The 27739-nt window shown below is 37.6% G+C and overlaps 1 protein-coding gene across 2 annotated transcripts in view; it reads left to right on the top strand.

The window, feature by feature from the left end:
- Nucleotides 1–27739, top strand: part of olfm2a (olfactomedin 2a) — a 274363-nt gene that overhangs the window by 163227 nt on the left and 83397 nt on the right. The gene's annotated exons all lie outside the window — the stretch shown is intronic.

Genomic DNA, 27739 nt, shown 5'->3' on the forward strand with positions numbered 1-27739 from the left:
GGCCAATGACTGCATTGAGTCGCTACAGTAAGGATGGATGTCTGATTGTAGGAGATAAAGGAGTATGCAGGAAAACCTTGTTGCTAATAATAATAATAATAGATTTTATTTGTAAAAAAGCACTTTACATTGAGTAAACAACCTCAAAGTGCTACAGTGTATTAAAAAAAATATATAAAAAAATAAAAAAATAATTAAAAAATATATATATTAAAAAGATTTTAAAAAATAAATAAAAACAAAAACTAGAACAGCCAAATAGCAAAAACGAGTATGCATATATTTTAAAAAAAAAAGAAGGTTTTTTTAAAAAGAAGGGTTTTGCTTTTCCGGAAAGCAACGGAAAGTTGGCTCGGGCGAGACGGGAATGTAAACACATGATTTATTTAATATATCAAAATAAGGTACAAACGAAAAGCGCGCACAGTGGCGTAGAACAAACTATGAAACCAAAAGACTATAGCATTAATAACAAAACTTACTTGGCATGGACTAAAAGGAGCAGCATGAACGATGGACATGAAATCAAGTGTCAGAAATGTGCCGAGCATAAATGTGGGGATGTCACCAGACAGACAAACTGAAAAACAATGAACTTAAATACTGCAGACACGATTAACGAAAACAGGTGCGTGACTCAAAACGTGAAACAGGTGCGTGACGTGACAGGTGAAAACTAATGGGTTGCTATGGTGACAAACAAGAGTGCACAATGAGTCCAAACGTGGAACAGGTGAAACTAATCAAGGTTCAAGGTTCAAGGTTCAACTTTATTGTCCCCGCGGGGAAATTTGTCTTGGGCACAGTGCATCATTGCTTTCTTAACATACCCAAAAACAACAGAACAAAAACACAAGCACAGACACAACCACAACCATACAACTAACGTTTAAACATCAGAACATGGAGCTTGATAGACATAGGTGGCACTTTGATGTAGGCATAACATCTACAGTATGGAGATAAAGATAAAGTACCAATGTGCATTGCACTAGAGCTCATGGATAAAGTGCTGTGTGCTAAAGTGCTTAGTTCTAAAGTGCTATGTGCTAAAGTGCTATGTGCTAAAAAAGTGCTAACCTATGTATTAAAATTCTATTGCACATTGTTGGTCAGCTTAATGGAGGCTGGGACAAATGATAATTTAAGGCGGTTAGATTTGCATAGTGGGACCCGGAGTCTTCTCCCTGATGGCAGGGTTCCATATTCAGGAAAGAGTGGGTGTTGTGAGTTGGAAATAATTTTCTTAGCTTTTTTCCTAACTGCCTGCTCATAGATGCTCCGTATAGGCTCATATTCTTTCCTCCCTACGATTTTCATTGCCGTTTTATGCATGCCGGCCAGTTTGCTTTTTAGCTTAACGGTTAGGTTGCCAATCTAATGATGCTCTCTACAATGGCACGGTAGAAAATCATCATGATGTGGCTGCTTACGCCGTACAATCTTAATCTTCGCAAAAAAATATAGCCTCTGTTGCAGTCTATTGCACAGTTTGTCAATATGTGTCTTCCAGCAGAGAAGATTATCAATATGAACCCCTAATGGGTAATCATGGAAACAAGACAAGGGAGTGAAAAGCCTGAAACTAAAGAGTCCAATAACTAAACAAAACATGACTAAAACAAAACATGATTACACAGACATGACATTTTTAAAAGCGTCCACAGTCTGTGGTGCCCTCAGGTGGTCAGGGAGAGCGCGATTGTGAGATATTTTGCACACTTTGAGCTCGATGTGGAAATCCTTAAGGATTAGAGCGCCCAATGACTGTGTTGTATCGGGATCCCTTCTCCGTGGTTGAGCGACTACACCCGGGCTACTGCTAATCGGCATTGCTCATCCCCCGAAGCACCGCTGCGGTGTGGCACACAGGAAACAAGAAGAAAAATTGATATCCGCACCATTACCACAAATTGATATTCACTAAGCGCTAACTGCCGCCGACTCCCCTCTGAGTCGCCAACGCCGAGCGCCGCCGGCGACAAAGTACGCGGGCCAAAATTAGGCGATGAAAAGAAAAAGTGTCTTGTAAAAAAAGTGCACAGAAACCTTCTAGTTTACTGGTTGGAGAAGAAAATGTGTGTTGTGGTGCTATAAGGCAGGAAGAAACAATGGACCCCCTGCGGGGATTTAGTGCTCGCTCCATGTTCTTCTCCTCTCTCATCATGACCCTGACAGCTTCATATCGCATATTCTATTTTATCTCCCACATCCACGGCAGATGCCGCATTTCTGGGGCCGTCGGAGCTTCCCTCGCACTTTAAACGACCGTCGCGTGTCCACGAGGGGGAGATTTCATCCCCATTCCACGCCGTAAAAATGACAGCCTGCCACTCCGATCTGTCGACATCACATACACACTATATTGGCCATCCAAATGATGAGAACCAGGTGTCCTAATCTCTTAACCCGGTGTATCAAATCAAGCACTTAGGCATGGAGACTGTTTCTACAAACATTTGTGAAAGAATGGGCCGCTTTCAGTGATTTCCAGCGTGGAACTGTCATAGGATGGCCACCTGTGCAACAAATCCAGTCGTGAAATTTCCTCGCTCCTAAATTATTCCAATGTCAACTTTAGTATAAGAAAAGTGAAGAGTTTGGGGAACAACAGAGCTCCAAACTTCATGTCACCTTCCAATTAGCCCACGTACAGTACGCAGAGAGCTTCACGGAATGGGTTTCCGTGGCCGCGCAGCTGCATCTAAGCCGTGGGATGCAGTGGTGTAAAGCACGTCGCCGCTGGACTCTAGAGCAGTGGAGACGCCTTCTCTGGAGTGACCTTCCGATTAGCCCGCGTACAGTACGCAGAGAGCTTCATGGAATGGGTTTCCATGGCCGAGCAGCTGCATCTAAGCCACACATCACCAAGTCCAATGCAAAGCGTGGGATGCAGTGGTGTAAAGCACGTCGCCACTGGACTCTAGAGCAGTGGAGACGCCTTCTCTGGAGTGACCTTCCAATTAGCCCGCGTACAGTACGCAGAGATCTTCATGGAATGGGTTTCCATGGCCGAGCAGCTCTGTCTAAGCCACACATCACCAAGTCCAATGCAAAGCGTGGGATGCAGTGGTGTAAAGCACGTCGCCACTGGACTCTAGAGCAGTGGAGACGCCTTTTCTGGAGTGACCTTCCAATTAGCCCGCGTACAGTACGCAGAGAGCTTCATGGAATGGGTTTCCATGGCCAAGCAGCCTGATCTAAGCCACACATCACCAAGTCCAATGCAAAGCGTGGGATGCAGTGGTGTAAAGCACGTCGCCACTGGACTCTAGAGCAGTGGAGACGCCTTCTCTGGAGTGACCTTCCAATTAGCCCACGTACAGTACGCAGAGAGCTTCATGGAATGGGTTTCCATGGCCGAGCAGCTGTGTCTAAGCCACACATCACCAAGTCCAATGCAAAGCGTGGGATGCAGTGGTGTAAAGCATGTCGCCACTGGACTCTAGAGCAGTGGAGACGCCTTCTCTGGATTGATGAATCACGCTTCCATGGCCGAGCAGCTGCATCTAAGCCACACATCACCAAGTCCAATGCAAAGCGTGGGATGCAGTGGTGTAAAACACGTCGCCACTGGACTCTAGAGCAGTGGAGACGCCTTCTCTGGACTTATGAAACACGTACAGTACGCAGAGAGCCTCACGGAATGGGTTTCCATGGCCGTGCAGCTGCAGCTAAGCCGTGGGATGCAGTGGTGTAAAGCACGTCGCCACTGGACTCTAGAGCAGTGGAAACGCCTTCTCTGGAGTGACCTTCCAATTAGCCCCCGTACAGTACGCAGAGAGCTTCATGAGATGGGTTTCCATGGCCGAGCAGCTGCATCTAAGCCACACATCACCAAGTCCAATGCAAAGCGTGGGATGCAGTGGTGTAAAGAACGTCGCCACTGGACTCTAGAGCAGTGGAGACGCCTTCTCTGGAGTGACCTTCCAATTAGCCCACGTGCAGTACGCAGAGAGCTTCATGGAATGGGTTTCCATGGCCGAGCAGCTGTGTCTAAGGCACACATCACCAAGTCCAATGCAAAGCGTGGGATGCAGTGGTGTAAAGCACGTCGCCACTGGACTCTAGAGCAGCGGAGACGCCTTCTCTGGAGTGACCTTCCAATTAGCCCACGTACAGTACGCAGAGAGCTTCATGGAATGGGTTTCCATGGCCGAGCAGCTGCGTCTAAGCCACACATCACCAAGTCCAATGCAAAGCGTGGGATGCAGTGGTGTAAATCACGTCGCCACTGGACTCTAGAGCAGTAGAGACGCCTTCTCTGGAGTGACCTTCCAATTAGCCCACGTACAGTACGCAGAGAGCTTCATGGAATGGGTTTCCATGGCCGAGCAGCTGCATCTAAGCCACACATCACCAAGTCCAATGCAAAGCGTGGGATGCAGTGGTGTAAAGCACGTCGCCACTGAACTCTAGAGCAGTGGAGACGCCTTCTCTGGACTGATGAATCACGCTTCCATGGCCGAGCAGCTGCATCTAAGCCACACATCACCAAGTCCAATGCAAAGCGTGGGATGCAGTGGTGTAAAACACGTCGCGACTGAACTCTAGAGCAGTGGAGTTGCCTTCTCTGGACTGATGAATCACGTACAGTACGCAGAGAGCTTCACGGAATGGCTTTCCATGGCCGTGCAGCTGTATCTAAGCCGTCGGATGCAGTGGTGTAAAGCACGTCGCCACTGGACTCTAGAGCAGTGGAGACGCCTTCTCTGGAGTGACCTTCCAATTAGCCCACGTACAGTACGCATAGAGCTTCATGGGATGGGTTTCCATGGCCGAGCAGCTGCATCCAAGCCACACATCACCAAGTCCAATGCAAAGCGTGGGATGCAGTGGTGTAAAGCACGTCGCCACTGGACTCTAGAGCAGTGGAGACGCCTTCTCTGGACTGATGAATCATGCTTCGGTGGAGGAGGAATTATGGTGTGGGGTTGTTTTTCAGGAGTTAAGTTATATTCTGGGTGTTGTTGATAAATGGCTTTCATTTTGCATAGTAGAGTTTTAACTTGCACTTAGGGTTAGGGTTAGGGTTAGGACCAATTGTTGTCACACACGCACTAGGTGTGGCAAAATTATCCTCTGCATTTGACCCATCACCCTTGATCACCCCCTGGGAGGTGAGGGGAGCAGTGGGCAGCAGCGGTGGCCACGCCCGGGAATAATTTTTGGTGATTTAACCCCCAATTCTAACCCTTGATGCTGAGTGCCAAGCAGGGAGGTAATGGGTCCCATTTTTATAGTCTGTAGGTCGACTGCTGCTATGAAGCGCTGCCAGCCGTCCATCACGCCGAAGAGGAATCAAGCGGTGGTGAAGGCGTGGGGTGGGGGAGGGTGTGTGTGTGTGTATATGCCCATTGTCTTGGGTGTGTTGATGTAGTGTTCATGTCCATAGGCCTGGGGCCGTTCTGCATGCAAGCAAAAGTTCGACTCCAGGTGTCGTTGAGGAGGGAGGGAGGTCAAAAGCGTCCATCATTGAGGTGTCCTCGGGGGGATGTTTTCAGAATAGCCTGCTCCTGTTGTTGCAGCGTCAAGGCCATTCGAGGGAGTCAAATCGTAAATTAGGATTTTTTGTTTTTCCGCGAGCAGACATTACAATGGCTTGTCTGTTCTATTCGTCCATGCTGGCCCTCATGTCCAATTTTTCCCTTACCAGCTTTTCCATGATGTGATCCATCTTGCGATTAAGTTCATTGCGACGAACAGCCTTTGGGCCCCTTGAGTGGCTGCCATCGTCTTATGAATTTGACGATACACCAGAGCAATGCCCAGCCCAATCAGCAGGAGCCGCGATCATGGTTCCAAATAGGTAGATGTCTTCCACATCTTTGATGGAAAGGACTGAGAGGCACATGATTCTCCATTTATCCCAGGAATCTCTCACGTACCCCGCAGCAATGGTTCCATCAGGGCAGTCAGGCTCCCCAGAAGCTCTTTTCCTCCTCGAAAAGATTTTGTCAATTGAGTCGAGAATCCAGCTGATCATTTCCATGTCTGATGTTTAGATTTGGAAGACAGCGCAAAGAAAGAGGCTTCAAAAAAGTGTAGACAAGACAAAAACAAAGAGAGCAAGCAGGGAGAAGAAGGGAGCGGAAAAAAATGTGACCGCCTTACCAGAGGCAAGACAGAAAGGCCTTCCAACATGACTGTGCACCAGTACACAATGCAAAGGTCATATATGACATAGTCTGGTGTGGATGAACTTGACTGGCCTGCACAGAGTCCTGACCTGAACCCGATAGAACACCTTTGGGATGAATTAGAACGGAGACTGAGAGCCAGGTCTTCAGTGTGTGACCTCACCAATGCGCTTTTGGAAGAATGGTGGAAAATTCCTAATAAACACACTACGCAACCTTGTGGACAGCCTTCCCAGAAGAGTTGAAGCTGTAATAGCTGCAAAAGGTGTCATATTGAACCCTATGGGTTAGGAATGGGATGGCACTTCAAGTTCATATGTGAGTCAAGACAGGTGGACAAATACTTTTGGCAATATAGTGTATATACTTTTTATGAGAGATGACAAATGAAAATGGCCCCTGGGCTGCACTTTGGACACCCTTGGCTTTAAATGAAGCCATTCCTTTTGCAGAGAGACGTCACATTATGAACCCAATCCTGCCCTTCCCTCTCTGAATGGGCGAGTTAGAGCGGAAAGGAAATTGGAACACATTCAAACACGCTCTTAATTTCAGCCCGGCGTTTATGAAATATTAATAAAAAAGAGGAGGGACGTGTTGAGGAGAAAAAGGGAGAGCGTGGTGGAGTGAACGGGCTTCAAGTATGCCCTGCATGAACTTTGAACTCATGGAATATTGCTGCACAGATTTATAATATGGAGGGGAATAAAATCTGATCATGAAAAATGTATTTCTGTCTTTTGTGTGCAGAGCAGGAGTCGGCAAGCCAAAATGTTGAAAGAGCCATATTGGATCTAAAAATACAAAGAAAAAATCTGTCTGGAGCCGCAAAAAATAAAAAAAACATATATAAGTGTTATAATGAAGGCAACACATGATGTAAGTGTCTATATTAGCCTACTATCAAAATGGCTTTAAAAGTCTTATATAAGTGTTATAATGAAGGCAACACATGATGTAAGTGTCTATATTAGCCTACTATCAAAATGGCTTTAAAAGTCTTATATAAGTGTTATAATGAAGGCAACACATGGTGTAAGTGTCTATATTAGCCTACTATCAAAATTACTTTAAAAGTCTTATATAAGTGTTATAATGAAGGCAACACATGATGTAAGTGTCTATATTAGCCTACTATCAAAATGACTTTAAAAGTATTCTATAAGTGTTATAATGAAGACAACACATGATGTTAGTGTCTTTATTAGCCTACTATCAAAATTACTTTAAAAGTATTTTATAAAAGTGTTATAATGAAGGCAACACTTGATGTAAGTGTCTATATTAGCTATAACAACCTACTATCAAATTGACTTTAAAAGTCTTATATAAGTCTTATAATGAAGGCAACACATGATGTAAGTGTCTATATTAGCTATAATAGCCTACTATCAAAATGACTTTAAAAGTTGTATATAAGTGTTATAATGAAGGCAACACATGATGTAAGTGTCTATATTAGCTATAATAGTCTAGTATCAAAATGACTTTAAAAGTTGTATATAAGTGTTATAATGAAGGCAACACATGATGTAAGTGTCTATATTAGCCTACTGTCAAAATTACTTTAAAAGTCTTCTATAAGTATTATAATGAAGGCAACACATGATGTAAGTGTCTATATTAGTCTACTATCAAAATGACTTTAAAAGTCTTATATAAGTGTTATAATGAAGGCAACACATGACGTAAGTGTCTATATTAGCTATGATAGCCTACTATCAAAATGACTTTAAAAGTCTTATATAAGTGTTATAATGAAGGCAACACATGATGTAAGTGTCTATAATAGCTACAATAGCCTAATATCAAAATGACTTTAAAAGTCTTATATACGTGTTGTAATGAAGGCAACACTTGATGTAAGTGTCTATAATAGCTACAAGATCCTACTATCAAAATGACTTTAAAGTCTTATATAAATGTTATAATGAAGACAACACATGATGTAAGTGTCTATATTAGCCTACTATCAAAATGACTTTAAAAGTCTTATATAAGTGTTATAATGAAGGCAACACTTGATGTAAGTGTCTATATTAGCCTACTATCAAATTGACTTTAAAAGTCTTATATAAGTGTTATAATGAAGACAACACATGATGTGTCTATATTAGCTATATTAGCCTACTATCAAAATGACTTTAAAAGTCTTCTATAAGTGTTAAAATGAAGGCAACACATGATGTAAGTGTCTATATTAGCTATATTAGCCTACCTTTAAAATTACTTTAAAAGTCTTATATAAGTGTTATAATGAAGGCAACACATGACGTAAGTGTCTATATTAGCTATATTAGCCTAATATCAAAATGACTTTAGAAGTCTTATATAAGTGTTATAATGAAGACAACACTTGATGTAAGTGTCTATATTAGCCTACTATCAAAATGACTTTAAAAGTCTTATATAAGTGTTACAATGAAGGCAACACTTGATGTAAGTGTCTATATTAGCTATTTTAGCCTACTATCAAAATGACTTTAAAAGTCTTATATAAGGGTTATAATGAAGGCAACACTTGATGTAAGTGTCTATATTAGCTATATTAGCCTACTATCAAAATGACTATTCGTTGACAGAAATGTTGAAATGTAAAATTTATTCTACACATTTTTACAACATTAGAAACCATTGGTAAATCAGAGGCTACTCAGAAGGTGAGATAACTCCTGGAAATTAAAATCTTTGGCAAGCTGGGTAATGTTTGCTGTGGTCTGGAACAACATGGCACACAAACAACTATCAGAAAAGCAGCCATTATTACATACAGATAATGTGTCATGAGACATGCAAAACTAAATTATATACAAAGACGGTAAAAGTAAAGGATATTAAATGAGCTCAAATACACCTACAAACGAGTCATAATGATGCAATATGTACACACCGCTAGCCTAAATAGCATGATAGCATTGATTAGCTTGCAGTCATGCACTCCAACAAGTCAATAATATCAACAAAGCTCACCTTTGTGCATTCACGCACAGTATAAAAAGTTTGGTGGACAAAATGAGACAAAGGAGTGGAAGGTTTTACATGTAAACAAACAGTCCACACTATGGTGAGTTCAAGTCCCCCCGCAATTAGTGGGACAAAACGATGTTCACCATACACACAAACATATTAAACAGTGAGTTTTTTCAACAATTGGGAAGGTTTGTGTCGTGTTTGTCCTCAAACAAAAAAACATACTAAAACAAGAAAATTAATTCTTCCTCCCCCCTAATCTTTTTCCATTTTCAATCTTTTTTTACAACATTAGAAACCATTAGTAAATATACTTGTTAAACAAAACATGTGTTTTATGAATATGTAGGCCTACTACGCTACTGTATTTCAATGTTGGTCATTATAGTGGTGCTTGGAGCCAAGAGTTTTCTGAAGTGGTACATGTTTTTGAGAACCGCTGATACAGAGGATCTTTGATTACGTTTTTTTTTTTAAACATGTCTGTATAGACAGACATGTTTCGAGGTATTCATGTATAAAAAGGCATCACATTTAAGGGCATGCTATTCCCAGCTGCAGGATCAGGAGCAGGCCCATACATCAGCAAGAATGCATTACAGCTGCACTACTTTCCAAACAAATGCTCAGGGGGGAGTTTGTCGCATATAAAAATGCATGCATTATTAATCAGGCTGCTGTGAGAGTCTCTGTGTGTGTATATATATATATATATGTATATATATATATATATATATATATATATATATATATATATATATATATATACACCCTTACCCTCCAATTTTTCCCTTACCAGCTTTTCCATGATGTGATCCATCTTGCGATTCAGTTCAGAAATCGCCACAGCCCGGCCCAAACCTTCCATTGCGACGAACAGCCTTTGGGCCCCTTGAGTGGCTGCCATCGTCTTACGAATTTTGACGATACAATAGAGCAATGCCCAGCCCAATCAACAGGAGCCTTGCGATCACGGTTCCAAATAGGTAGATGTCTTCCACGTCCTCGATGGAAAGGACTGAGAGGCACATGATTCTCCATTTATCCCAGGAATCTATATATATATATATATATATATATATATATATATATATATATATATATATATACGTAATATGAAATGGGAATGAAGAAATAATAAAGTTGAACTATATAATTAAATCAAACAAAAAATTAATACAATGTCATAAAATTAAATATAATAAAAAGTATAGAATAAATAATTATTCTATACTATAGAACATTTATTCTATACCTTTTAATTATATTTGTTTAATTTAATTATATAGTTCAACTTTATTCCTTCATTCCCATTTTAAAGTATAGAATAATTATTCTATAGTATAGAATAATTATTTATTCTATACGTTTTAATTATATTGAATTTTATGACATTGTATTCATTTTTTGTTTAATTTAATTCTATTGATCAACTTGATTATTTCTCCATTCCCATTTTATTGAACAAGTCTCAAATCCACTTGACACATATTTGCTCCTTATTTAATTTATTGTACATAATTTAATTCATTTTTATTTAACTTTAGTCCCCCTTAGTCTGACTCTATTCATTTTATTCAACAATTGACTTGTCTCTGAACTACTGAGCACATTTTTGAATGTTAGAATTTATTTATTTTTTAACTCTGTTGAAATATGTATATGTATTTAATCTTATTTTGCATCATTTTATTTGATAATTTTGTTCACTTTCATTTTATACAACAAATTAATTTTCTCTGAACCTTTTAACACATTTTCCAACCTTATTAATGAATTAATCCATTAATTTATTGCATAAATGATAAGCGGTATAAAGAATGGATGAATGGGCATTATATAGAGCAGGGGTGTCAAACCTACGGCCCGCGGGCTGAATTTTGAGCTGTAATTTTGGAATCAATTAAATTGCTGTTCTAAATGTGTCCACTAGATGTCGCAATAGCGATTCTTTGTATGTGCATGACTTCAGAGTGGGCGGAGCTATGCGCCATGTCTTGATTGTCAAACACGTTGAGAACGTTCTACCCAAATATATGCTTTTGATTATTTCCTGTTGTACTTATGACTGGGGACACATTTTCTGGGTGCACATAAATGTACTAAAAAAGTACAGAATAAACCACATGTTAGTACTTCAGTGGAGGAAAATGAAGAAATTACTATATTAATATGCTATTGTGGAGGGGGGAGTGGTCTGCGCACCTGCAGCGAAGCGGGGTGTGCCAGGACCGGCTTCAAAATCACATAAAAGACAATTGCTGAAAAGCACAACAGAGACTATTATTGAAAAATAAACCAGTGTTCTGAACCCTGAACAAAGCTGCCATGTCGGTGATTGGTGGTCCGAGGAACCCGGAGGAAAGAGTCCTCCACAGCTTTAATTTGACATTGTTATTATTTTTTATTTCACTTTCTGATGGATTAAAAATTAACGCCATCGGGAGCATTTTTAAAACTCTACCAGACTTCTTAATTCCAAATTATCACATTATTGATTCATAAAGTATTGATAACGACAAATGAACCGCAACATTTAAGTGCATAAAAAGCTTGACGATTTATACATTTTCAGAATCTGATCGGTCTGTTTTGTAAACAAAGAAAGATATCTTTGAATCGTCTTTATTTTTAAGTTATCGTGTCAGGATTTTACTAGTCTGGGAATATATTTTTCTCCTTTGCAAAAATGAGTGTGACACCCCTGATATAGACACCTCCGTGGTTGTGTCGGGGTTAAGAAAATGCATGTTACAAAAGTGTTGCAAAGTCCTGCAAAACTTTGGCGTACTTTAATTTGAAAGAGATGAAATAGCAAATAATGGCATATGGTGTCATATTTTAAGGTGCTTATTACTGACAGCACCGCAATATCCAAAACTGACGCCCCCAATGCTATCATCACAATTCATATCGGCATAATAAAACATGAAATGAACTCCGTGGTTGGAGAGGAAATGAAGACATGGTAGGTGTGTGTGTGTGTGTGTGTGTGTGTGTGTGTGTGAGTGTGTGTGTGTGTGTGTGTGTGAGTGTGTGTGTGTGTGTGTGTGTGTGTGTGTGTGTGTGTGTGTGTGTGTGTGTGTGTGTGTGTGTGTGTGTGTGTGTTCTTGTATTTTTACCCTTCTTGAGACATGAAGAAGGAAAAGTATCTTCCATGTTCCCAATACAGAAAACCATTGCATCAACATATGAAATAACAAGTGTGTGTAAGAAATTTAAATAACTAACTAATTTAAATGTAAACTTGCCAAAAATAATTTAAAACAAAATAAAAAAAACTAATACTAATAATAATTAAAAAATAAATAAATATATATATATATATATATATATATATACCGTATTTTCCGCACTATAAGGCGCACCTAAAAACCACAAATTTTCTCAAAAGCTGACAGTGCGCCTTATAACCCGGTGCGCTTTATATATGGATAAATATTAAGATTCATTTTCATAAAGTGTCGGTCTCGCAACTTCGGTAAACAGCCGCCATCTTTTTTCCCCGTAGAACAGGAAGCGCTTCTTCTTCTACGCAAGCAACCGCCAAGGTAAGCACCCGCCCCCATAGAACAGGAAGCGCTTCTTCTTCTACTGTAAGCAACCACCCGCCCGCGTAGAAGAAGAAAAAGCGCGCGGATATCACCGTACGTTTCATTTCCTTTGTGTGTTTACATCTGTAAAGACCACAAAATGGCTCCTACTAAGCGACCGGGATCCGGTTCATGAAAAGACGCAATCTCTCCATCCGCACACGGATTACTATTTCACAGCAACTGATATTCCTGTGAACCGCACTGTGGATACAACGGGAGCACGTACGGTGAATATTCGCACCACAGGGAATGAGAAGTCATCCTTCACTGTGGTTCTAGCTTGCCATGCTAATGGCCAGAAACTTCCACCCATGGTGATATTCAAAAGGAAGACCTTGCCAAAAGAGACCTTTCCAGCCGGCGTCATCATAAAAGCTAACTCGAAGGGATGGATGAAGAAAAGATGAGCGAGTGGTTAAGGTAAGTTTAAGAGGCTGGGTGGCTTTTTTCACGCAGCTCTGTCCATGTTGATATACGTATGTTTGTGATTGCACATTTGCGTACATTTTGGGAGTGAACAGAGTTGTTAGAACGCTGGTTTTTAATATATTATTAAAGTTTGACTGACCTATCTGACTGTTTTTTTGACATTCCTTTAGCGCAGTTAGATGCGGCTTACAACATGGGGCGGCTTATTGGTGGACAAAGTTTTGAAATATGCCGTTCATTGAAGGCGCGGCTTATAACCCAGGGCGCCTTATGGTGCGGAAAATACGGTATATATATATGTATGTGTGGGAAAAAAATCACAAGACTATTTCATCTCTACAGGCCTGTTTCATTAGGGGGTTCCCTCAATCATCAGGAGATTTTAATGGGAGCATTCACATACCATGGTTTATATAGGGCACAGAGTGGGTGGGTACAGGCTGGCGTAGGGGCGCGGTGATTGGCTCATGTGTTACCTAGGAGGTGTTTCCGTCTGTGGCGGCATGTTGTTACAATTTCGCTGCGCTTGTTGAGGGATGACAGGTCTGGACGGTAAATAATAAACAGTTTCTCTTTCAATCATAGGTTGCATCTTTTATTACCACTATTGTAAGGTGTGCTGGATGCAAGAATTTGCCATGTTATTGAATATTCAACATTATTGTCTTTGAGGTCCCAAATGTGTTTGCTGAGTTCTGTGGTATTCCGCAGGTTTTGGTTCCTGAAAGAAGCCTTGTGATTGTTCCATCTGGTTTTAAACTCTCCCTCGGTTAATCCTACATATGTGTCGGATGTGTTAATGTCCTTGCGTGTTACCTTAGATTGGTAAACAACTGATGTTTGTAAGCACCCCCCGTTGAGAGGGCAATCAGGTTTCTTGCGGCAGTTGCAGCCTTTGTTGGTTTTGGGGTCGCTCTGTCCGGGGGCCGACGGCTCATTTGCAATTGTTTTGTTGTGGTTTGAGATAATTTGTCGTATATTGTTCATACAGCTGTAGCTCAATTTAATGTTGTTCTTGTTGAATACTTTTCTTAGGGTGTTGCCTTTGGGGAAGTGTTTGTCAATCAGAGTGAGGAATTTGTGGCCAATGTTAGTTGAGACGTTTTTTTCCCACACATACATATATTGCGCTCTACTACGGTATCGAGCACTATTTTTTGGATAACCTTATTAAGACATATATATATATATATATATATATATATATATATATATATATATATATATATATATATATATATATATAGAGAGAGAGAGAGAGAGAGAGAGAGAGAGAAATATACTGTAATAACTTGAAGTAAATAATGAAGATTAAAAACCAATTACAAACAAAAAATTCAACAACAAAAAAAACTAAACTAAAAGCAGTCTTTTTCCTCACAATGTGTCGACTTTTTTCTTATACAACTGGGAACGATTTCTCATATTCTTTCTATTTCTGTAATATTGCAATATTTTCTCGTAAAATTGTTACTTTTTTATGTAAAATTATTACTTTTTCATGCAAAATGCTGACATTTGCCCCAAATAATGTTTGTTGTTCTTGTAAAAAAAAATCAAATTTTTTGATTAAAATTGTGATTTTTGTCATCATTTTGCCAAGTAAAATTTGAATTGAATTGAATTGAATTATATTTATATAGCGCTTTTCTCTAGTGACTCAAAGCGCTTTTACATAGTGAAAGCCAATATCTAAGTTACATTTAAAGCAGTGTGGGTGGCACTGGGAGCAGGTGGGTAAAGTGTCTTGCCCAAGGACACAACGGCAGTGACTAGGATGGTGGAAGCGGGAATTGAACCTGCAACCCTCAAGTTGCTGGCACGGCCACTCTACCAACCGAGTTATACCGCCCCACAAAAAAAATTCCGATGATGATTATTATAATATTGCCAACATTTTTAAGTTTTCTCATAAAATTGTGACTTTTGTCGAGTAAAATTGCGACTCTTTTCATAAAATTGTCAACATTTTAAGCTTTTCTTGTGAAATTGTGACTGTTAAGAGTAAAATTCCAATTGTTTTCATAATATTGCAGAAATGTTCAGTTTTTCTTGTAAAAGTATGAATTGTGTTCAGTAAAATTACGACTTTTATCATAATACTGCTGCGATGAGGTGGCGACTTGTCCACGGTGTACCCCGCCTTCTGCCCGAATGCAGCTGAGATAGGCTCCAGCGACCCCCCGCGACCCCAAAAGGGACAAGCGGTAGAAAATGGATGGATGGATGTATCATAATACTGCCAAAATTCTAAGTTTTTCTTGTGAAATTGTGAACTTTTTCTTGTGAAATTCCAACTCATTTTTCACAACAAAGCTTTTTTATATTTGCATAGTATGTATATATTATTAATGTTGTAAATACACATCTTTATATATCTAGAAAGGGTGGTCCTAAAGAGGTAGACATTTTTCTCTGGTCTCAAGAAGGCGCAAAAATACAAGAATGTGTGTGTGTGTGTGTGTGTGTGTGTGTGTGTGTGTGTGTGTGTGTGTGTGTGTGTGTGTGTGTGTGTGTGTGTGTGTGTGTGTGTGTTCTTGTATTTCTACCCTTCTTGAGACATGAAGAAGGAAAAGTATCTTCCATGTTCCCAATACAGAAAACAATTGCATCAACATATGAAATAACAAGTGTGTGTAAGAAATTAAAATGCGCCCCCTCTTGCCAAAAATAATTTAAAAAAAATAAAATAATAATAATAATAATAATAATAATAAAAAATAAAAAATAAAAAAATTATATACATATATATATATATATATGTGTGTGTGTGTATAGAGAAATATACTGTAGTAACTTGAAGTAAATAATGAAGATTAAAAATCATTTACAAACAAAAAATTCAACAACAACAAAAACAAACTAAAAGCAGTCTTTTTCCTCACAATGCGTCGACTTTTTTCTCATACAATTGGGAATGATTTCTCATATTTTTTCTGTTTCTGTAATATTGCAATATTTTCTCGTAAAATTGTTACTTTTTTATGTAAAATTATTACTTTTTCATGCAAAATGCTGACATTTGCCCCAAACTTTTTTTTTGTTGTTCTTGTAAAATAGTGACATTTTTTGAGTAAAATTGTGATTTTTGTCATCATTTTGCCAAGTAAAATTCCGATGATTATTGTAATATTGCAAACATTTTTAAGTTTTCTCATGAAATTGTGACTTTTTTCATAAAATTGCCAACATGTTAAGCTTTTCTCGTAAAATTGCGACTGTTATTGAATAAAATTCCAACTTTTATCATAATATTGCACACATGTTCAGTTTTTCTTGTAACATTTTGACTTGCGTTGAGTAAAATGAGGACTTTTTTTATAATACAGCCAAAATTCTAAGTTTTTCTTGTGAAATTGTGACCTTTTTGTTGTGAAATTCCAACTCATTTTTCACAACAAGCTTTTTTATATGTTTGCATAATATGTATATATTATTAATGTTGTAAATACACATATTTATATATCTAGAAAGGGTGGTCCTAAAGAGGTAGGCATTTTTCCTAAAAGCAGTCTTTTTCTCCCAATGTGTCGACTTTTTTCTCATAAAATTGGGAACAATTTCTTATATTCTTTCTGTTTCTGTAACATTGCAATATTTTCTCATAAAATTATTACTTTTTTATGTAAAATGATTTCTTTTTTAATGTAAAAGGATTACTTTTTTTTATGTAAAATGATTACTTTTTTATGTAAAATTATTACTTTTTATGTAAAATGATTACTTTTTTTTATGTAAAATTATTACTTTTTTATGCAAAATGGTGACATTTGTCATATAAAATTTTGAGTTTTTTGAGTAAAATGATGACTTTTGTCATCATTTTGCCAAGAAAAATTCTGATGATTATCATAATATTGCCACCATTTCAAAGTTTTCTTATAAAATTGTGACTTTTGTCGAGTAAAATTACGACTCTTTTCATAAAATTGCCAAAATGTTAAGCTTTTCTTGTAAAATTGCGACTATTATCGAGTAAAATTCCAACTTTAATCATAATATTGCACAAATGTTCAGTTTTTCTTGTAACATTTTGACCTGCGTTGAGTAAGATGACGACTTTTATTATAATACTGACAAAATTCGACGTTTTTCTTGTGAAATTGTGACTTTTTCATATGAAATAACAAGTGTGTGTAAACATTTTAAGTGCTCCCCCTCTAGTCAACATATGAAATAACAAGTGTGTGTAAACATTTTGAGTGCACCCCCTCCAGTCAACATATGAAATAACAATTGTATGTAAAATTTTTAAGTGCTCCCCCTCTAGTCAACATTTGTAATAACAAGTGTGTGTAAAAATTGTAAGTGCTCCCCCTCTATATTAACACACTTGTTATTTCATATGTTGACTAGATATATATATATATATATATATATATATATATATATATATATATATATATATATATATATATATATATATTAAAAAATAATAATAAATTGGCCAAATTTATTATTATTTTTTAATATATATATAAATATATTAAAAAATAATAATAAATTGGCCAAAGGGGGTGTAATTCAATTTCTTACACACACTTGTTATTTCATATGTTTATATTTATATTTATATATTTATAGAGACATACTGTAATAACTTGAAGTAAATGAATGAAGATTACAAAATTATTACAAACAAAAAAATAAATAAATAAAAGATTACCTTCTTTAATATTTGCATAGTATGTATATGTTATTCATGTTGCAAATACACAACTTTATATATCTAGAAAGGGTGGTCCTCAAGAGGTAGACATTTTTCCTAAAAGCAGTCTTTTTCTCCCAATGTGTCGACTTTTTTTTCATAAAATTGGGAACAATTTCTGATATTTTTTCTGTTTCTGTAATATTGCAATATTTTCTTATAAAATTATTACTTTTTTATGTAAAATTATTACATTTTTAATGTAAAATGATTACTTTTTTTATGTAAAATGATTCCTTTTTTATGTAAAATGATTACTTTTTATGTAAAATTATTACTTTTTTTATGTAAAATTATTACTTTTTTATGCAAAATGGTGACATTTGTCATATAAAATTCTGACTTTTGTTTTTGTTGTTCTTGTAAAATAGTGACATTTTCTGAGTAAAATGATGACTTTTGTCACCATTTTGCCAAGTAAAATTCTGATGATTATCATAATATTGCCACCATTTTAAAGTTTTCTTATAAAATTGTGACTTTTGTCGAGTAAAATTACGACTCTTTTCATAAAATTGCCAAAATGTTAAGCTTTTCTTGTAAAATTGCGACTATTATCGAGTAAAATTCCAACTTTTATCATAATATTGCACAAATGTTCAGTTTTTCTTGTAACATTTTGACCTGCGTTGAGTAAAATGACGACTTTTATTATAATACTGCCAAAATTCGACGTTTTTCTTGTGAAATTGTGACTTTTTCATATGAAATAACAAGTGTGTGTAAACATTTTAAGTGCTCCCCCTCTAGTCAACATATGAAATAACAAGTGTGTGTAAACATTTTAAGTGCTCCCCCTCCAGTCAACATATGAAATAACAAGTGTATGTAAATTTTTTAAGTGCTCCCCCTCTAGTCAACATTTGTAATAACAAGTGTATGTAAAAATTGTAAGTGCTCCCCCTCTAGTCAACATATGAAATAACAAGTGTGTGTAAGAAATTTAAATACGCCCCCTCTGGCCAAAACGTATTTAAAAAAAAAAAAATAATAATAATAATAAAATTAAAAAAAAAAAATAATAATAAATATATATATATATATATATATGTGTATGTATAGAGAAATATACTGTAATAACTTGAAGTAAATAATGAAGATTAAAAACCAATTACAAACAAAAAATTCAACAACAAAAAAATTAACTAAAAGCAGTCTTTTTCCTCACAAAGTGTCGACTTTTTTCTTACAACATTGGGAACAATTTCTCATGTTTTTTCTGTTTCTGCAATATTGCAATATTTCCTCGTAAAATTGTTACTTTTTTATGTAAAATGTAAACTGAATGCTGACATTTGCCCCAAACTTTTTTTTTGTTGTTCTTGTAAAATAGTGAAATTTTTTGAGTAAAATTGTGATTTTTGTCATCATTTTGCCAAGTAAAATTCCGATGATTATTGTAATATTGCCAACATTTTTAAGTTTTCTCATAAAATTGTGACCTTTTTCATAAAATTGCCAAAATGTTAAGCTTTTTTTGTAAAATTACGACTGTTATTGAATAAAATTCCAAGTTTTATCATAATATTGCACACATGTTCAGTTTTTCTTGTAACATTTTGACTTGCGTTGAGTAAAATGATGACTTTTATTTTAATACTACCAAAATTCCAAGTTTTTCTTGTGAAATTGTGACCTTTTTGTTGTGAAATTCCAACTCATTTTTCACAACAAGCTTTTTTATATGTTTGCATAGTATGTATATATTATTAATGTTGTAAATACACATCTTTATATATCTAGAAAGGGTGGTCTTAAAGAGGTAGACATTTTTCCTAAAAGCAGTCTTTTTCTCACAATGTGTCGACTTTTTTCTCATAAAATTGGGAACAATTTCTTATATTCTTTCTGTTTCTGTAACATTGCAATATTTTCTCATAAAATTATTACTTTTTTATGTAAAATGATTACTTTTTTAATGTAAAAGGATTACTTTTTTTATGTAAAATTATTACTTTTTTATGTAAAATTATTACTTTTTTATGTAAATTTATTACTTTTTTTATGTAAAATTATGACTTTTTTATGCAAAATGGTGACATTTGTCATATAAAATTCTGACTTTTGTTTTTGTTGTTCTTGTAAAATAGTGACATTTTTTGAGTAAAATGATGACTTTTGTCATCATTTTGCCAAGTAAAATTCTGATGATTATCATAATATTGCCACAATTTTAAAGTTTTCTTATAAAGTTGTGACTTTTGTAGCGTAAAATTACAACTCTTTTCATAAAATTGCCAACATTTTAAGCTTCTCTTGTAAAATTGCGACTGTTATCGAGTAAAATTCCAACTTTAATCATAATATTGCACAAATGATCAGTTTTTCTTGTAACATTTTGACCTGCGTTGAGTAAAATGACGACTTTTATTATAATAATGCCAAAATTCGAAGTTTTTCTTGTGAAATTGTGACTTTTTCATATGAAATAACAAGTGTTTGTAAACATTTTAAGTGCTCCCCCTCTAGTCAACATATGAAATAACAAGTGTGTGTAAACATTTTAAGTGCTCCCCCTCCAGTCAACATATGAAATAACAAGTGTATGTAAAAATTTTAAGTGCTCCCCCTCTAGTCAACATTTGTAATAACAAGTGTGTGTAAAAATTGTAAGTCTTCCCCCTCTAGTCAACATATGAAATAACAAGTGTGTGTAAGAAATTGAATTGGGCCCCCTTTGGCCAATTTATTATTATTTTTATATATATATATATATATATATATATATATATATATATATATATATATATGTGTGTGTGTGTGTGTGTGTGTGTGTGTGTGTGTGTATAGAGACATACTGTAATAACTTGAAGTAAATTAATGAAGATTACAAATTTATTACAAAAAAATAAAAATAATAAATGTCGAGTAAAATGACGACTCTTTTCATAAAATTGCCAAAATGTTAAGCTTTTCTTGTAAAATTGCGACTATTATCGGGTAAAATTCCAACTTTAATCATAATATTGCACAAATGATCAGTTTTTCTTGCAACATTTTGACCTGCTCCCCCTCTAGTCAACATATGTAATAACAAGTGTGTGTAAACATTTTAAGTGCTCCCCCTCCAGTCAACATATGAAATAATAAGTCTACCCCAGGGCAGCTGTGGCTATGAAAGTAGCTTACCACCACCAAGTGTGAATGAATGATGGGTTCTACATGTAAAGCGACTTTGGGTACTTAGAAAAGCGCTATATAAATCCCAGTTATTATTATTAACAAGTGTATGTAAAATGTTTAAGTGCTCCCCCTCTAGTCAACATTTGTAATAACAAGTGTGTGTAAAAATTGTAAGTGCTCCCCCTCTAGTCAACATATGAAATAACAAGTGTGTGTAAGAAATTGAATTGCGCCCCCTTTGGCCAATTTATTATTATTTATATATATATATATATATATATATATATATATTAACACACTTGTTATTTCATATGTTGACTAGATATATATATATATATATATATATATATATATATATATATATATATATATATATATATATATATATAAAAATAATAATAAATTGGCCAAATTTATTATTATTTTTTAATATATATATAAATATATTAAAAAAATAAAAATAATTTGGCCAAAGGGGGCGCAATTCAATTTCTTACACACACTTGTTATTTCATATGTTTATATTTATATTTATATATTTATAGAGACATACTGTAATAACTTGAAGTAAATGAATGAAGATTACAAAATTATTACAAACAAAAAATAAATAAATAAAAGATTACCTTCTTTAATATTTGCATGGTATGTATATGTTATTCATGTTGCAAATACTCAACTTTATATATCTAGAAAGGGTGGTCCTAAAGAGGTAGGCATTCTCAAGACCGTAACAATTGAATGTGTGTGTGTGTGTGTGTGTGTGTTGGGGGGGGTGGGGGGTGGCTCCCTTACACTCCAATCACACAGCCATTTTTGTTGGCCAAACAAAAAGGACACGTCCATGTGATGTGAGGACCAAAGAGGACGTCGTTTAAAGCGTTTTTATTTGCCGCCTCCTGCCTGCACTTATGTTGATGACTCTTTAATTTCATCTCCAAGATGGCCGATCCTTCTCTCGTTACATCTTGTGTGCTGGAGAATGTGAATGAAAGTCTCCACGGGCTCGTGCACGTGTGTGCATGCACGTGTGAGTGTGTGTGTGTGTGTGTGTGTGTGTGTGTTTGCAAGCACTCAGCACTACTTGTGTGATTGGATTAGTTGGAGAGAGACATCCATCCTTTCAGAGGCATGCTGGTAACAGGCTGCATTATCGATCCGTGGACGGGTTTATTTCCTCCCCGCGTCCAAACTTATCGGAGCTTCTGTTTTTCACCCAGCCTGACTTCACTGCTCGTCTACTTTGAAATTGCTGCTTCTTCATCTTCAATCAACCTTTTACTCGCTCTCCTCTTCCCTTGTATTGGGTTTTTTGTTTTTTTTACGACCATATCTACTGGAAAAGTACAGTACTCTCTCTCTACTGCATCTAGTTAGTCTTCAACATCGCTGTACTCGGGTTGTACGCTATACCGGTACTAGTATAGTATCGCGGTACTAATTGTCAGGTTCAAACACTGATGACATCTATTAAACAAGACAAGAAGCAAAGAATTAAACAGAGACAGAATTCAATTTGGACTCAATATATTGAGGAGAGTCACCCGGACATTATATCATTCTACAATCTCCACCACGCTCTGCCCAAAGATTGCATTTGACGTTCTCCCCCCACCTGACCACAGCTGCTTCCAAAGGGAAGTGGGTCGTAAACAGCGTTGCCTTTGGTTACCGAACAGTTCAAAAGAAGAGGTCGTAAAATAGTTCAAAAAGAGTTCCATAAAATAGTTCAAAAAGAGTTCCATAAAATAGTTCAAAAAGAGTTCGTAAAATACTTCGAAAAGAGTTCGTCTGGAAATTGGGCAGATCCTTGGTTCTCTCCGCTTTGAAATCCTTAAGCCAGAACAACATCCTTCTGTTGATTACCATACATGAAAAAACACAGGAACACCATAATAATAATAATAATAATAACTGGGATTTATATAGCACTTTTCTAAGTACCCAAAGTCGCTTTACATGTAGAACCCATCAATCGTTCACACCTGGTGGTGGTAAGCTACTTTCATAGCCACAGCTGCCCTGGGGTAGACTGACGGAAGCGTGGCTGCAATTTGCGCCAACGGCCCCTCCGACCACCACCTATCATTCATCATTCAATTCACCGGTGTGAGTGGCACCGGGGACAAAGGGTGAAGTGTCCCGCCCAAGGACACAACGGCAGCGATTTTTGGATGGTAAGAGGCGGGGAGCGAACCTGCAACCCTCAGGTTTCTGGCACGGTTGCTCTACCCACTACGCCATGCCGCCCATCTTGCAAGCAACTAATTGTCAGGTTCAAACACTGATGACATCTATTAAACAAGACAAGAGGCAAAGAATTAAACAGAGACAGAATTCAATTTGGACTCAATATATTGAGGAGAGTCGCCCGGACATTGTATCCTTCTAAAATCTCCAGCACGTTCTGCCCAAAGATTGCACTCCTCCTTCTTTATTTGACTTTCTCCCCCCACCTGACCACAGCTGCTTCCAAAGGGAAGTGGGTCATAAACAGCGTTGCCTTTGGTTACCGAACAGTTCAAAAGAAGAGGTCGTAAAATAGTTCAAAAAGAGTTCCATAAAATAGTTCAAAAAGAGTTCCATAAAATAGTTCAAAAAGAGTTCGTAAAATACTTCGAAAAGAGTTCGTCTGGAAATTGGGCAGATCCTTGGTTCTCTCCGCTTTGAAATCCTTAAGCCAGAACAACATCCTTCTGTTGATTACCATACATGAAAAAACACAGGAACACCATAATAATAATAATAATAATAACTGGGATTTATATAGCACTTTTCTAAGTACCCAAAGTCGCTTTACATGTAGAACCCATCAATCGTTCACACCTGGTGGTGGTAAGCTACTTTCATAGCCACAGCTGCCCTGGGGTAGACTGACGGAAGCGTGGCTGCAATTTGCGCCAACGGCCCCTCCGACCACCACCTATCATTCATCATTCAATTCACCGGTGTGAGTGGCACCGGGGACAAAGGGTGAAGTGTCCCGCCCAAGGACACAACGGCAGCGATTTTTGGATGGTAAGAGGCGGGGAGCGAACCTGCAACCCTCAGGTTTCTGGCACGGTTGCTCTACCCACTACGCCATGCCGCCCATCTTGCAAGCAACTAATTGTCAGGTTCAAACACTGATGACATCTATTAAACAAGACAAGAGGCAAAGAATTAAACAGAGACAGAATTCAATTTGGACTCAATATATTGAGGAGAGTCGCCCGGACATTGTATCCTTCTAAAATCTCCAGCACGTTCTGCCCAAAGATTGCACTCCTCCTTCTTTATTTGACTTTCTCCCCCCACCTGACCACAGCTGCTTCCAAAGGGAAGTGGGTCATAAACAGCGTTGCCTTTGGTTACCGAACAGTTCAAAAGAAGAGGTCGTAAAACAGTTCAAAAAGAGTTCCATAAAATAGTTCAAAAAGAGTTCGTAAAATACTTCAAAAAGAGTTCGTCTGGAAATTGGGCAGATCCTTGGTTCTCTCCGCTTTGAAGTCCTTGGGCCAGAACAACATCCTTCTGTTGATTATCATACATGAAAAAACACAGGAACACCATCTTGCCCCCCCCCCCACCCCTACACAGTGGAGTTTTATGAGCTTTACTCTTGGTAGGTTTCAAAAGTCAGCCTTTTGTCTTCTTGTCAGGAATTGATTGATTGATTGATTGATTGATTGATTGATTGATTGATTGAAACTTTTATTAGTAGGTTGCACAGTGAAGTACATATTCCGTACAATTGACCACTAAACGGTAACACCCCAATACGTTTTTCAACTTGTTTAAGTCGGGGTCCACTTAAATTGATTCATGATACAGATATATACTATTTTCATAATACAGTCATCACACAAGATAATCATAAGATCACAAATCACAATTCAGTTTATATTTACGTCTAACACAATTTCCCAACTCATATGGAAACGGGGTTTGAACATACACGTTTTGGAGCAACATATGTTGCCATCCAAGCAATGTCATCATGGACGCCCCTGCTTATTTTAGCAACACAACGCCAAGCCACGTGTTACAACAAGGTGGCTTCGTAGTAAAAGAGCGCGGGTACTAGACTGGCCTGCCTGTAGTCTCCCATTGAAAATGTGTGGCGCATTATGAAGCCTAAAATAGCACAACGGAGACCCCCGGACTGTTGAACAACTTAAGCTGTACATCAAGCAAGAATGGGAAAGAATTCCACTTCAAAACGTTTACTGAGTGTTGTTAAAAGGAAAGGCCATGTAACACGGTGGTAAAAATGCTTTGTTTGAATTCTAAGTTAATGTTTATTTGCACAAAAAGTGTGAACATTAAATATCTTGTCTTTGCAGTCTATTCAATTGAATATAAGTTGAAAAGGATGTGCAAATATTCTGTTTTTATTTACACAATTTGACTGGTTTTGGGTTGTGTAACAAGGAATATCACAACATAACACAAACTTGCCAACCCTCCCGGATTTTCCGGGAGACTCCCGAAATTCAGCGCCTCTCCCGAAAACCTCCCGGGACAAATTTTCTCCCGAAAATCTCCCGAAATTCAAGCGGAGCTGGAGGCCACGCCCCCTCCAGCTCCATGCGGACCTGAGTCCGCTTTCCCACAATATAAAGAACGTCTACAGTAAAGCAGTCCGTCTGCCGTAAACAGCAATGTTGTGACACTCTTAAACAGGACAATACTGCCATCTAGTGCATTTGATGAAAGCACTTTTGTGCGTGCCACACAGCAATGCATCATCAGAGAGGGTGTTCAGCATGGTTAGAAAGATAGTGACAGAGAACAGAACAAGGATGGACAATTCAACCCTTAACTCAACAATGAGTAGATGAGTGTTATGTTTGTGTATATGTGTAGATAAATGAACACTGAAATTCAAGTATTTCTTTTATTTATATATATATATATATATATATATATGTATGTATGTGTGGGAAAAAAATCACAAGACTACTTCATCTCTACAGGCCTGTTTCATGAGGGGGTTCCCTCAATCATCAGGAGATTTTAATGGGAGCATTCACATACCATGGTTTATATAGGGCACAGAGTGGGTGGGTACAGGCTGGTGTAGGGGCGTGGTGATTGGCTCATGTGTTACCTAGGAGGTGTTTCCGTCTGTGACGGCATGCTGATACAATTTCGCTGCGCTTCTTGAGGGATGACAGGTCTGGACGGTATATGATAAACAGTTTCTCTTTCAAGCATAGGTTGCATCTTTTATTACCACTATTGTAAGGTGTGCTGGATGCAAGAATTTGCCATGTTATTGAATATTCAACATTATTGTCTTTGAGGTCCCAAATGTGTTTGCTGAGTTCTGTGGTATTCCGCAGGTTTTGGTTCCTGAAAGAAGCCTTGTGATTGTTCCATCTGGTTTTAAACTCTCCCTCGGTTAATCCTACATATGTGTCGGATGTGTTAATGTCCTTGCGTGTTACCTTAGATTGGTAGACAACTGATGTTTGTAAGCACCCCCCGTTGAGAGGGCAATCAGGTTTCTTGCGGCAGTTGCAGCCTTTGTTGGTTTTGGGGTCGCTCTGTCTGGGGGCCGACGGCTCATTTGCAATTGTTTTGTTGTGGTTTGAGATAATTTGTCGTATATTGTTCATACAGCTGTAGCTCAATTTAATGTTGTTCTTGTTGAATACTTTTCTTAGGCTGTTGCCTTTGGGAAAGTGTTTGTCAATCAGAGTGAGGAATTTGTGGCCAATGTTAGTTGAGACGTTTTTGCTGTATGGGGGGTTGTACCAGATGATGTTGTTTCGTTTTCTGTTCTTTTTTGGTTGGTTTCCTGGCGTGGGTTCATAGGTGAGGGTGAAATTGTAACCGCTTTCATCAAGGGCTTTTTGGTACGGGGGGGTTGCTTGGTCAAATTCAGCTTTGCCATTCACGAAATCCAACACAACACTCCAATACGTGCACCATGACAGCAACCACCCACCCACCACCACGAAAAGCATACCTACTGGAATTAATAAAAGGCTATCGATGCTGTCATCTAGCAAAGCTGAATTTGACCAAGCAACCCCCCCGTACCAAAAAGCCCTTGATGAAAGCGGATACAATTTCACCCTCACCTATGAACCCACGCCAGGAAACCAACCAAAAAAGAACAGAAAATGAAACAACATCATCTGGTACAACCCCCCATACAGCAAAAACGTCTCAACTAACATTGGCCACAAATTCCTCACTCTGATTGACAAACACTTTCCCAAAGACAACAGCCTAAGAAAAGTATTCAACAAGAACAACATTAAATTGAGCTACAGCTGTATGAACAATATACGACAAATTATCTCAAACCACAACAAAACAATTGCAAATGAGCCGTCGGCCCCCAGACAGAGCGACCCCAAAACCAACAAAGGCTGCAACTGCCGCAAGAAACCTGATTGCCCTCTCAACGGGGGGTGCTTACAAACATCAGTTGTCTACCAATCTAAGGTAACACGCAAGGACATTAACACATCCGACACATATGTAGGATTAACCGAGGGAGAGTTTAAAACCAGATGGAACAATCACAAGGCTTCTTTCAGGAACCAAAACCTGCGGAATACCACAGAACTCAGCAAACACATTTGGTACCTCAAAGACAATAATGTTGAACATTCAATAACATGGCAAATTCTTGCATCCAGCACACCTTACAATAGTGGTAATAAAAGATGCAACCTATGCTTGAAAGAGAAACTGTTTATCATATACCGTCCAGACCTGTCATCCCTCAACAAGCGCAGCAAAATTGTATCAGCATGCCGTCACAGACGGAAACA

The sequence above is a fragment of the Nerophis lumbriciformis genome, linkage group LG24 (assembly GCF_033978685.3).
Source record: "Nerophis lumbriciformis linkage group LG24, RoL_Nlum_v2.1, whole genome shotgun sequence".
Classification (NCBI taxonomy): Eukaryota; Metazoa; Chordata; class Actinopteri; order Syngnathiformes; family Syngnathidae; genus Nerophis; species Nerophis lumbriciformis.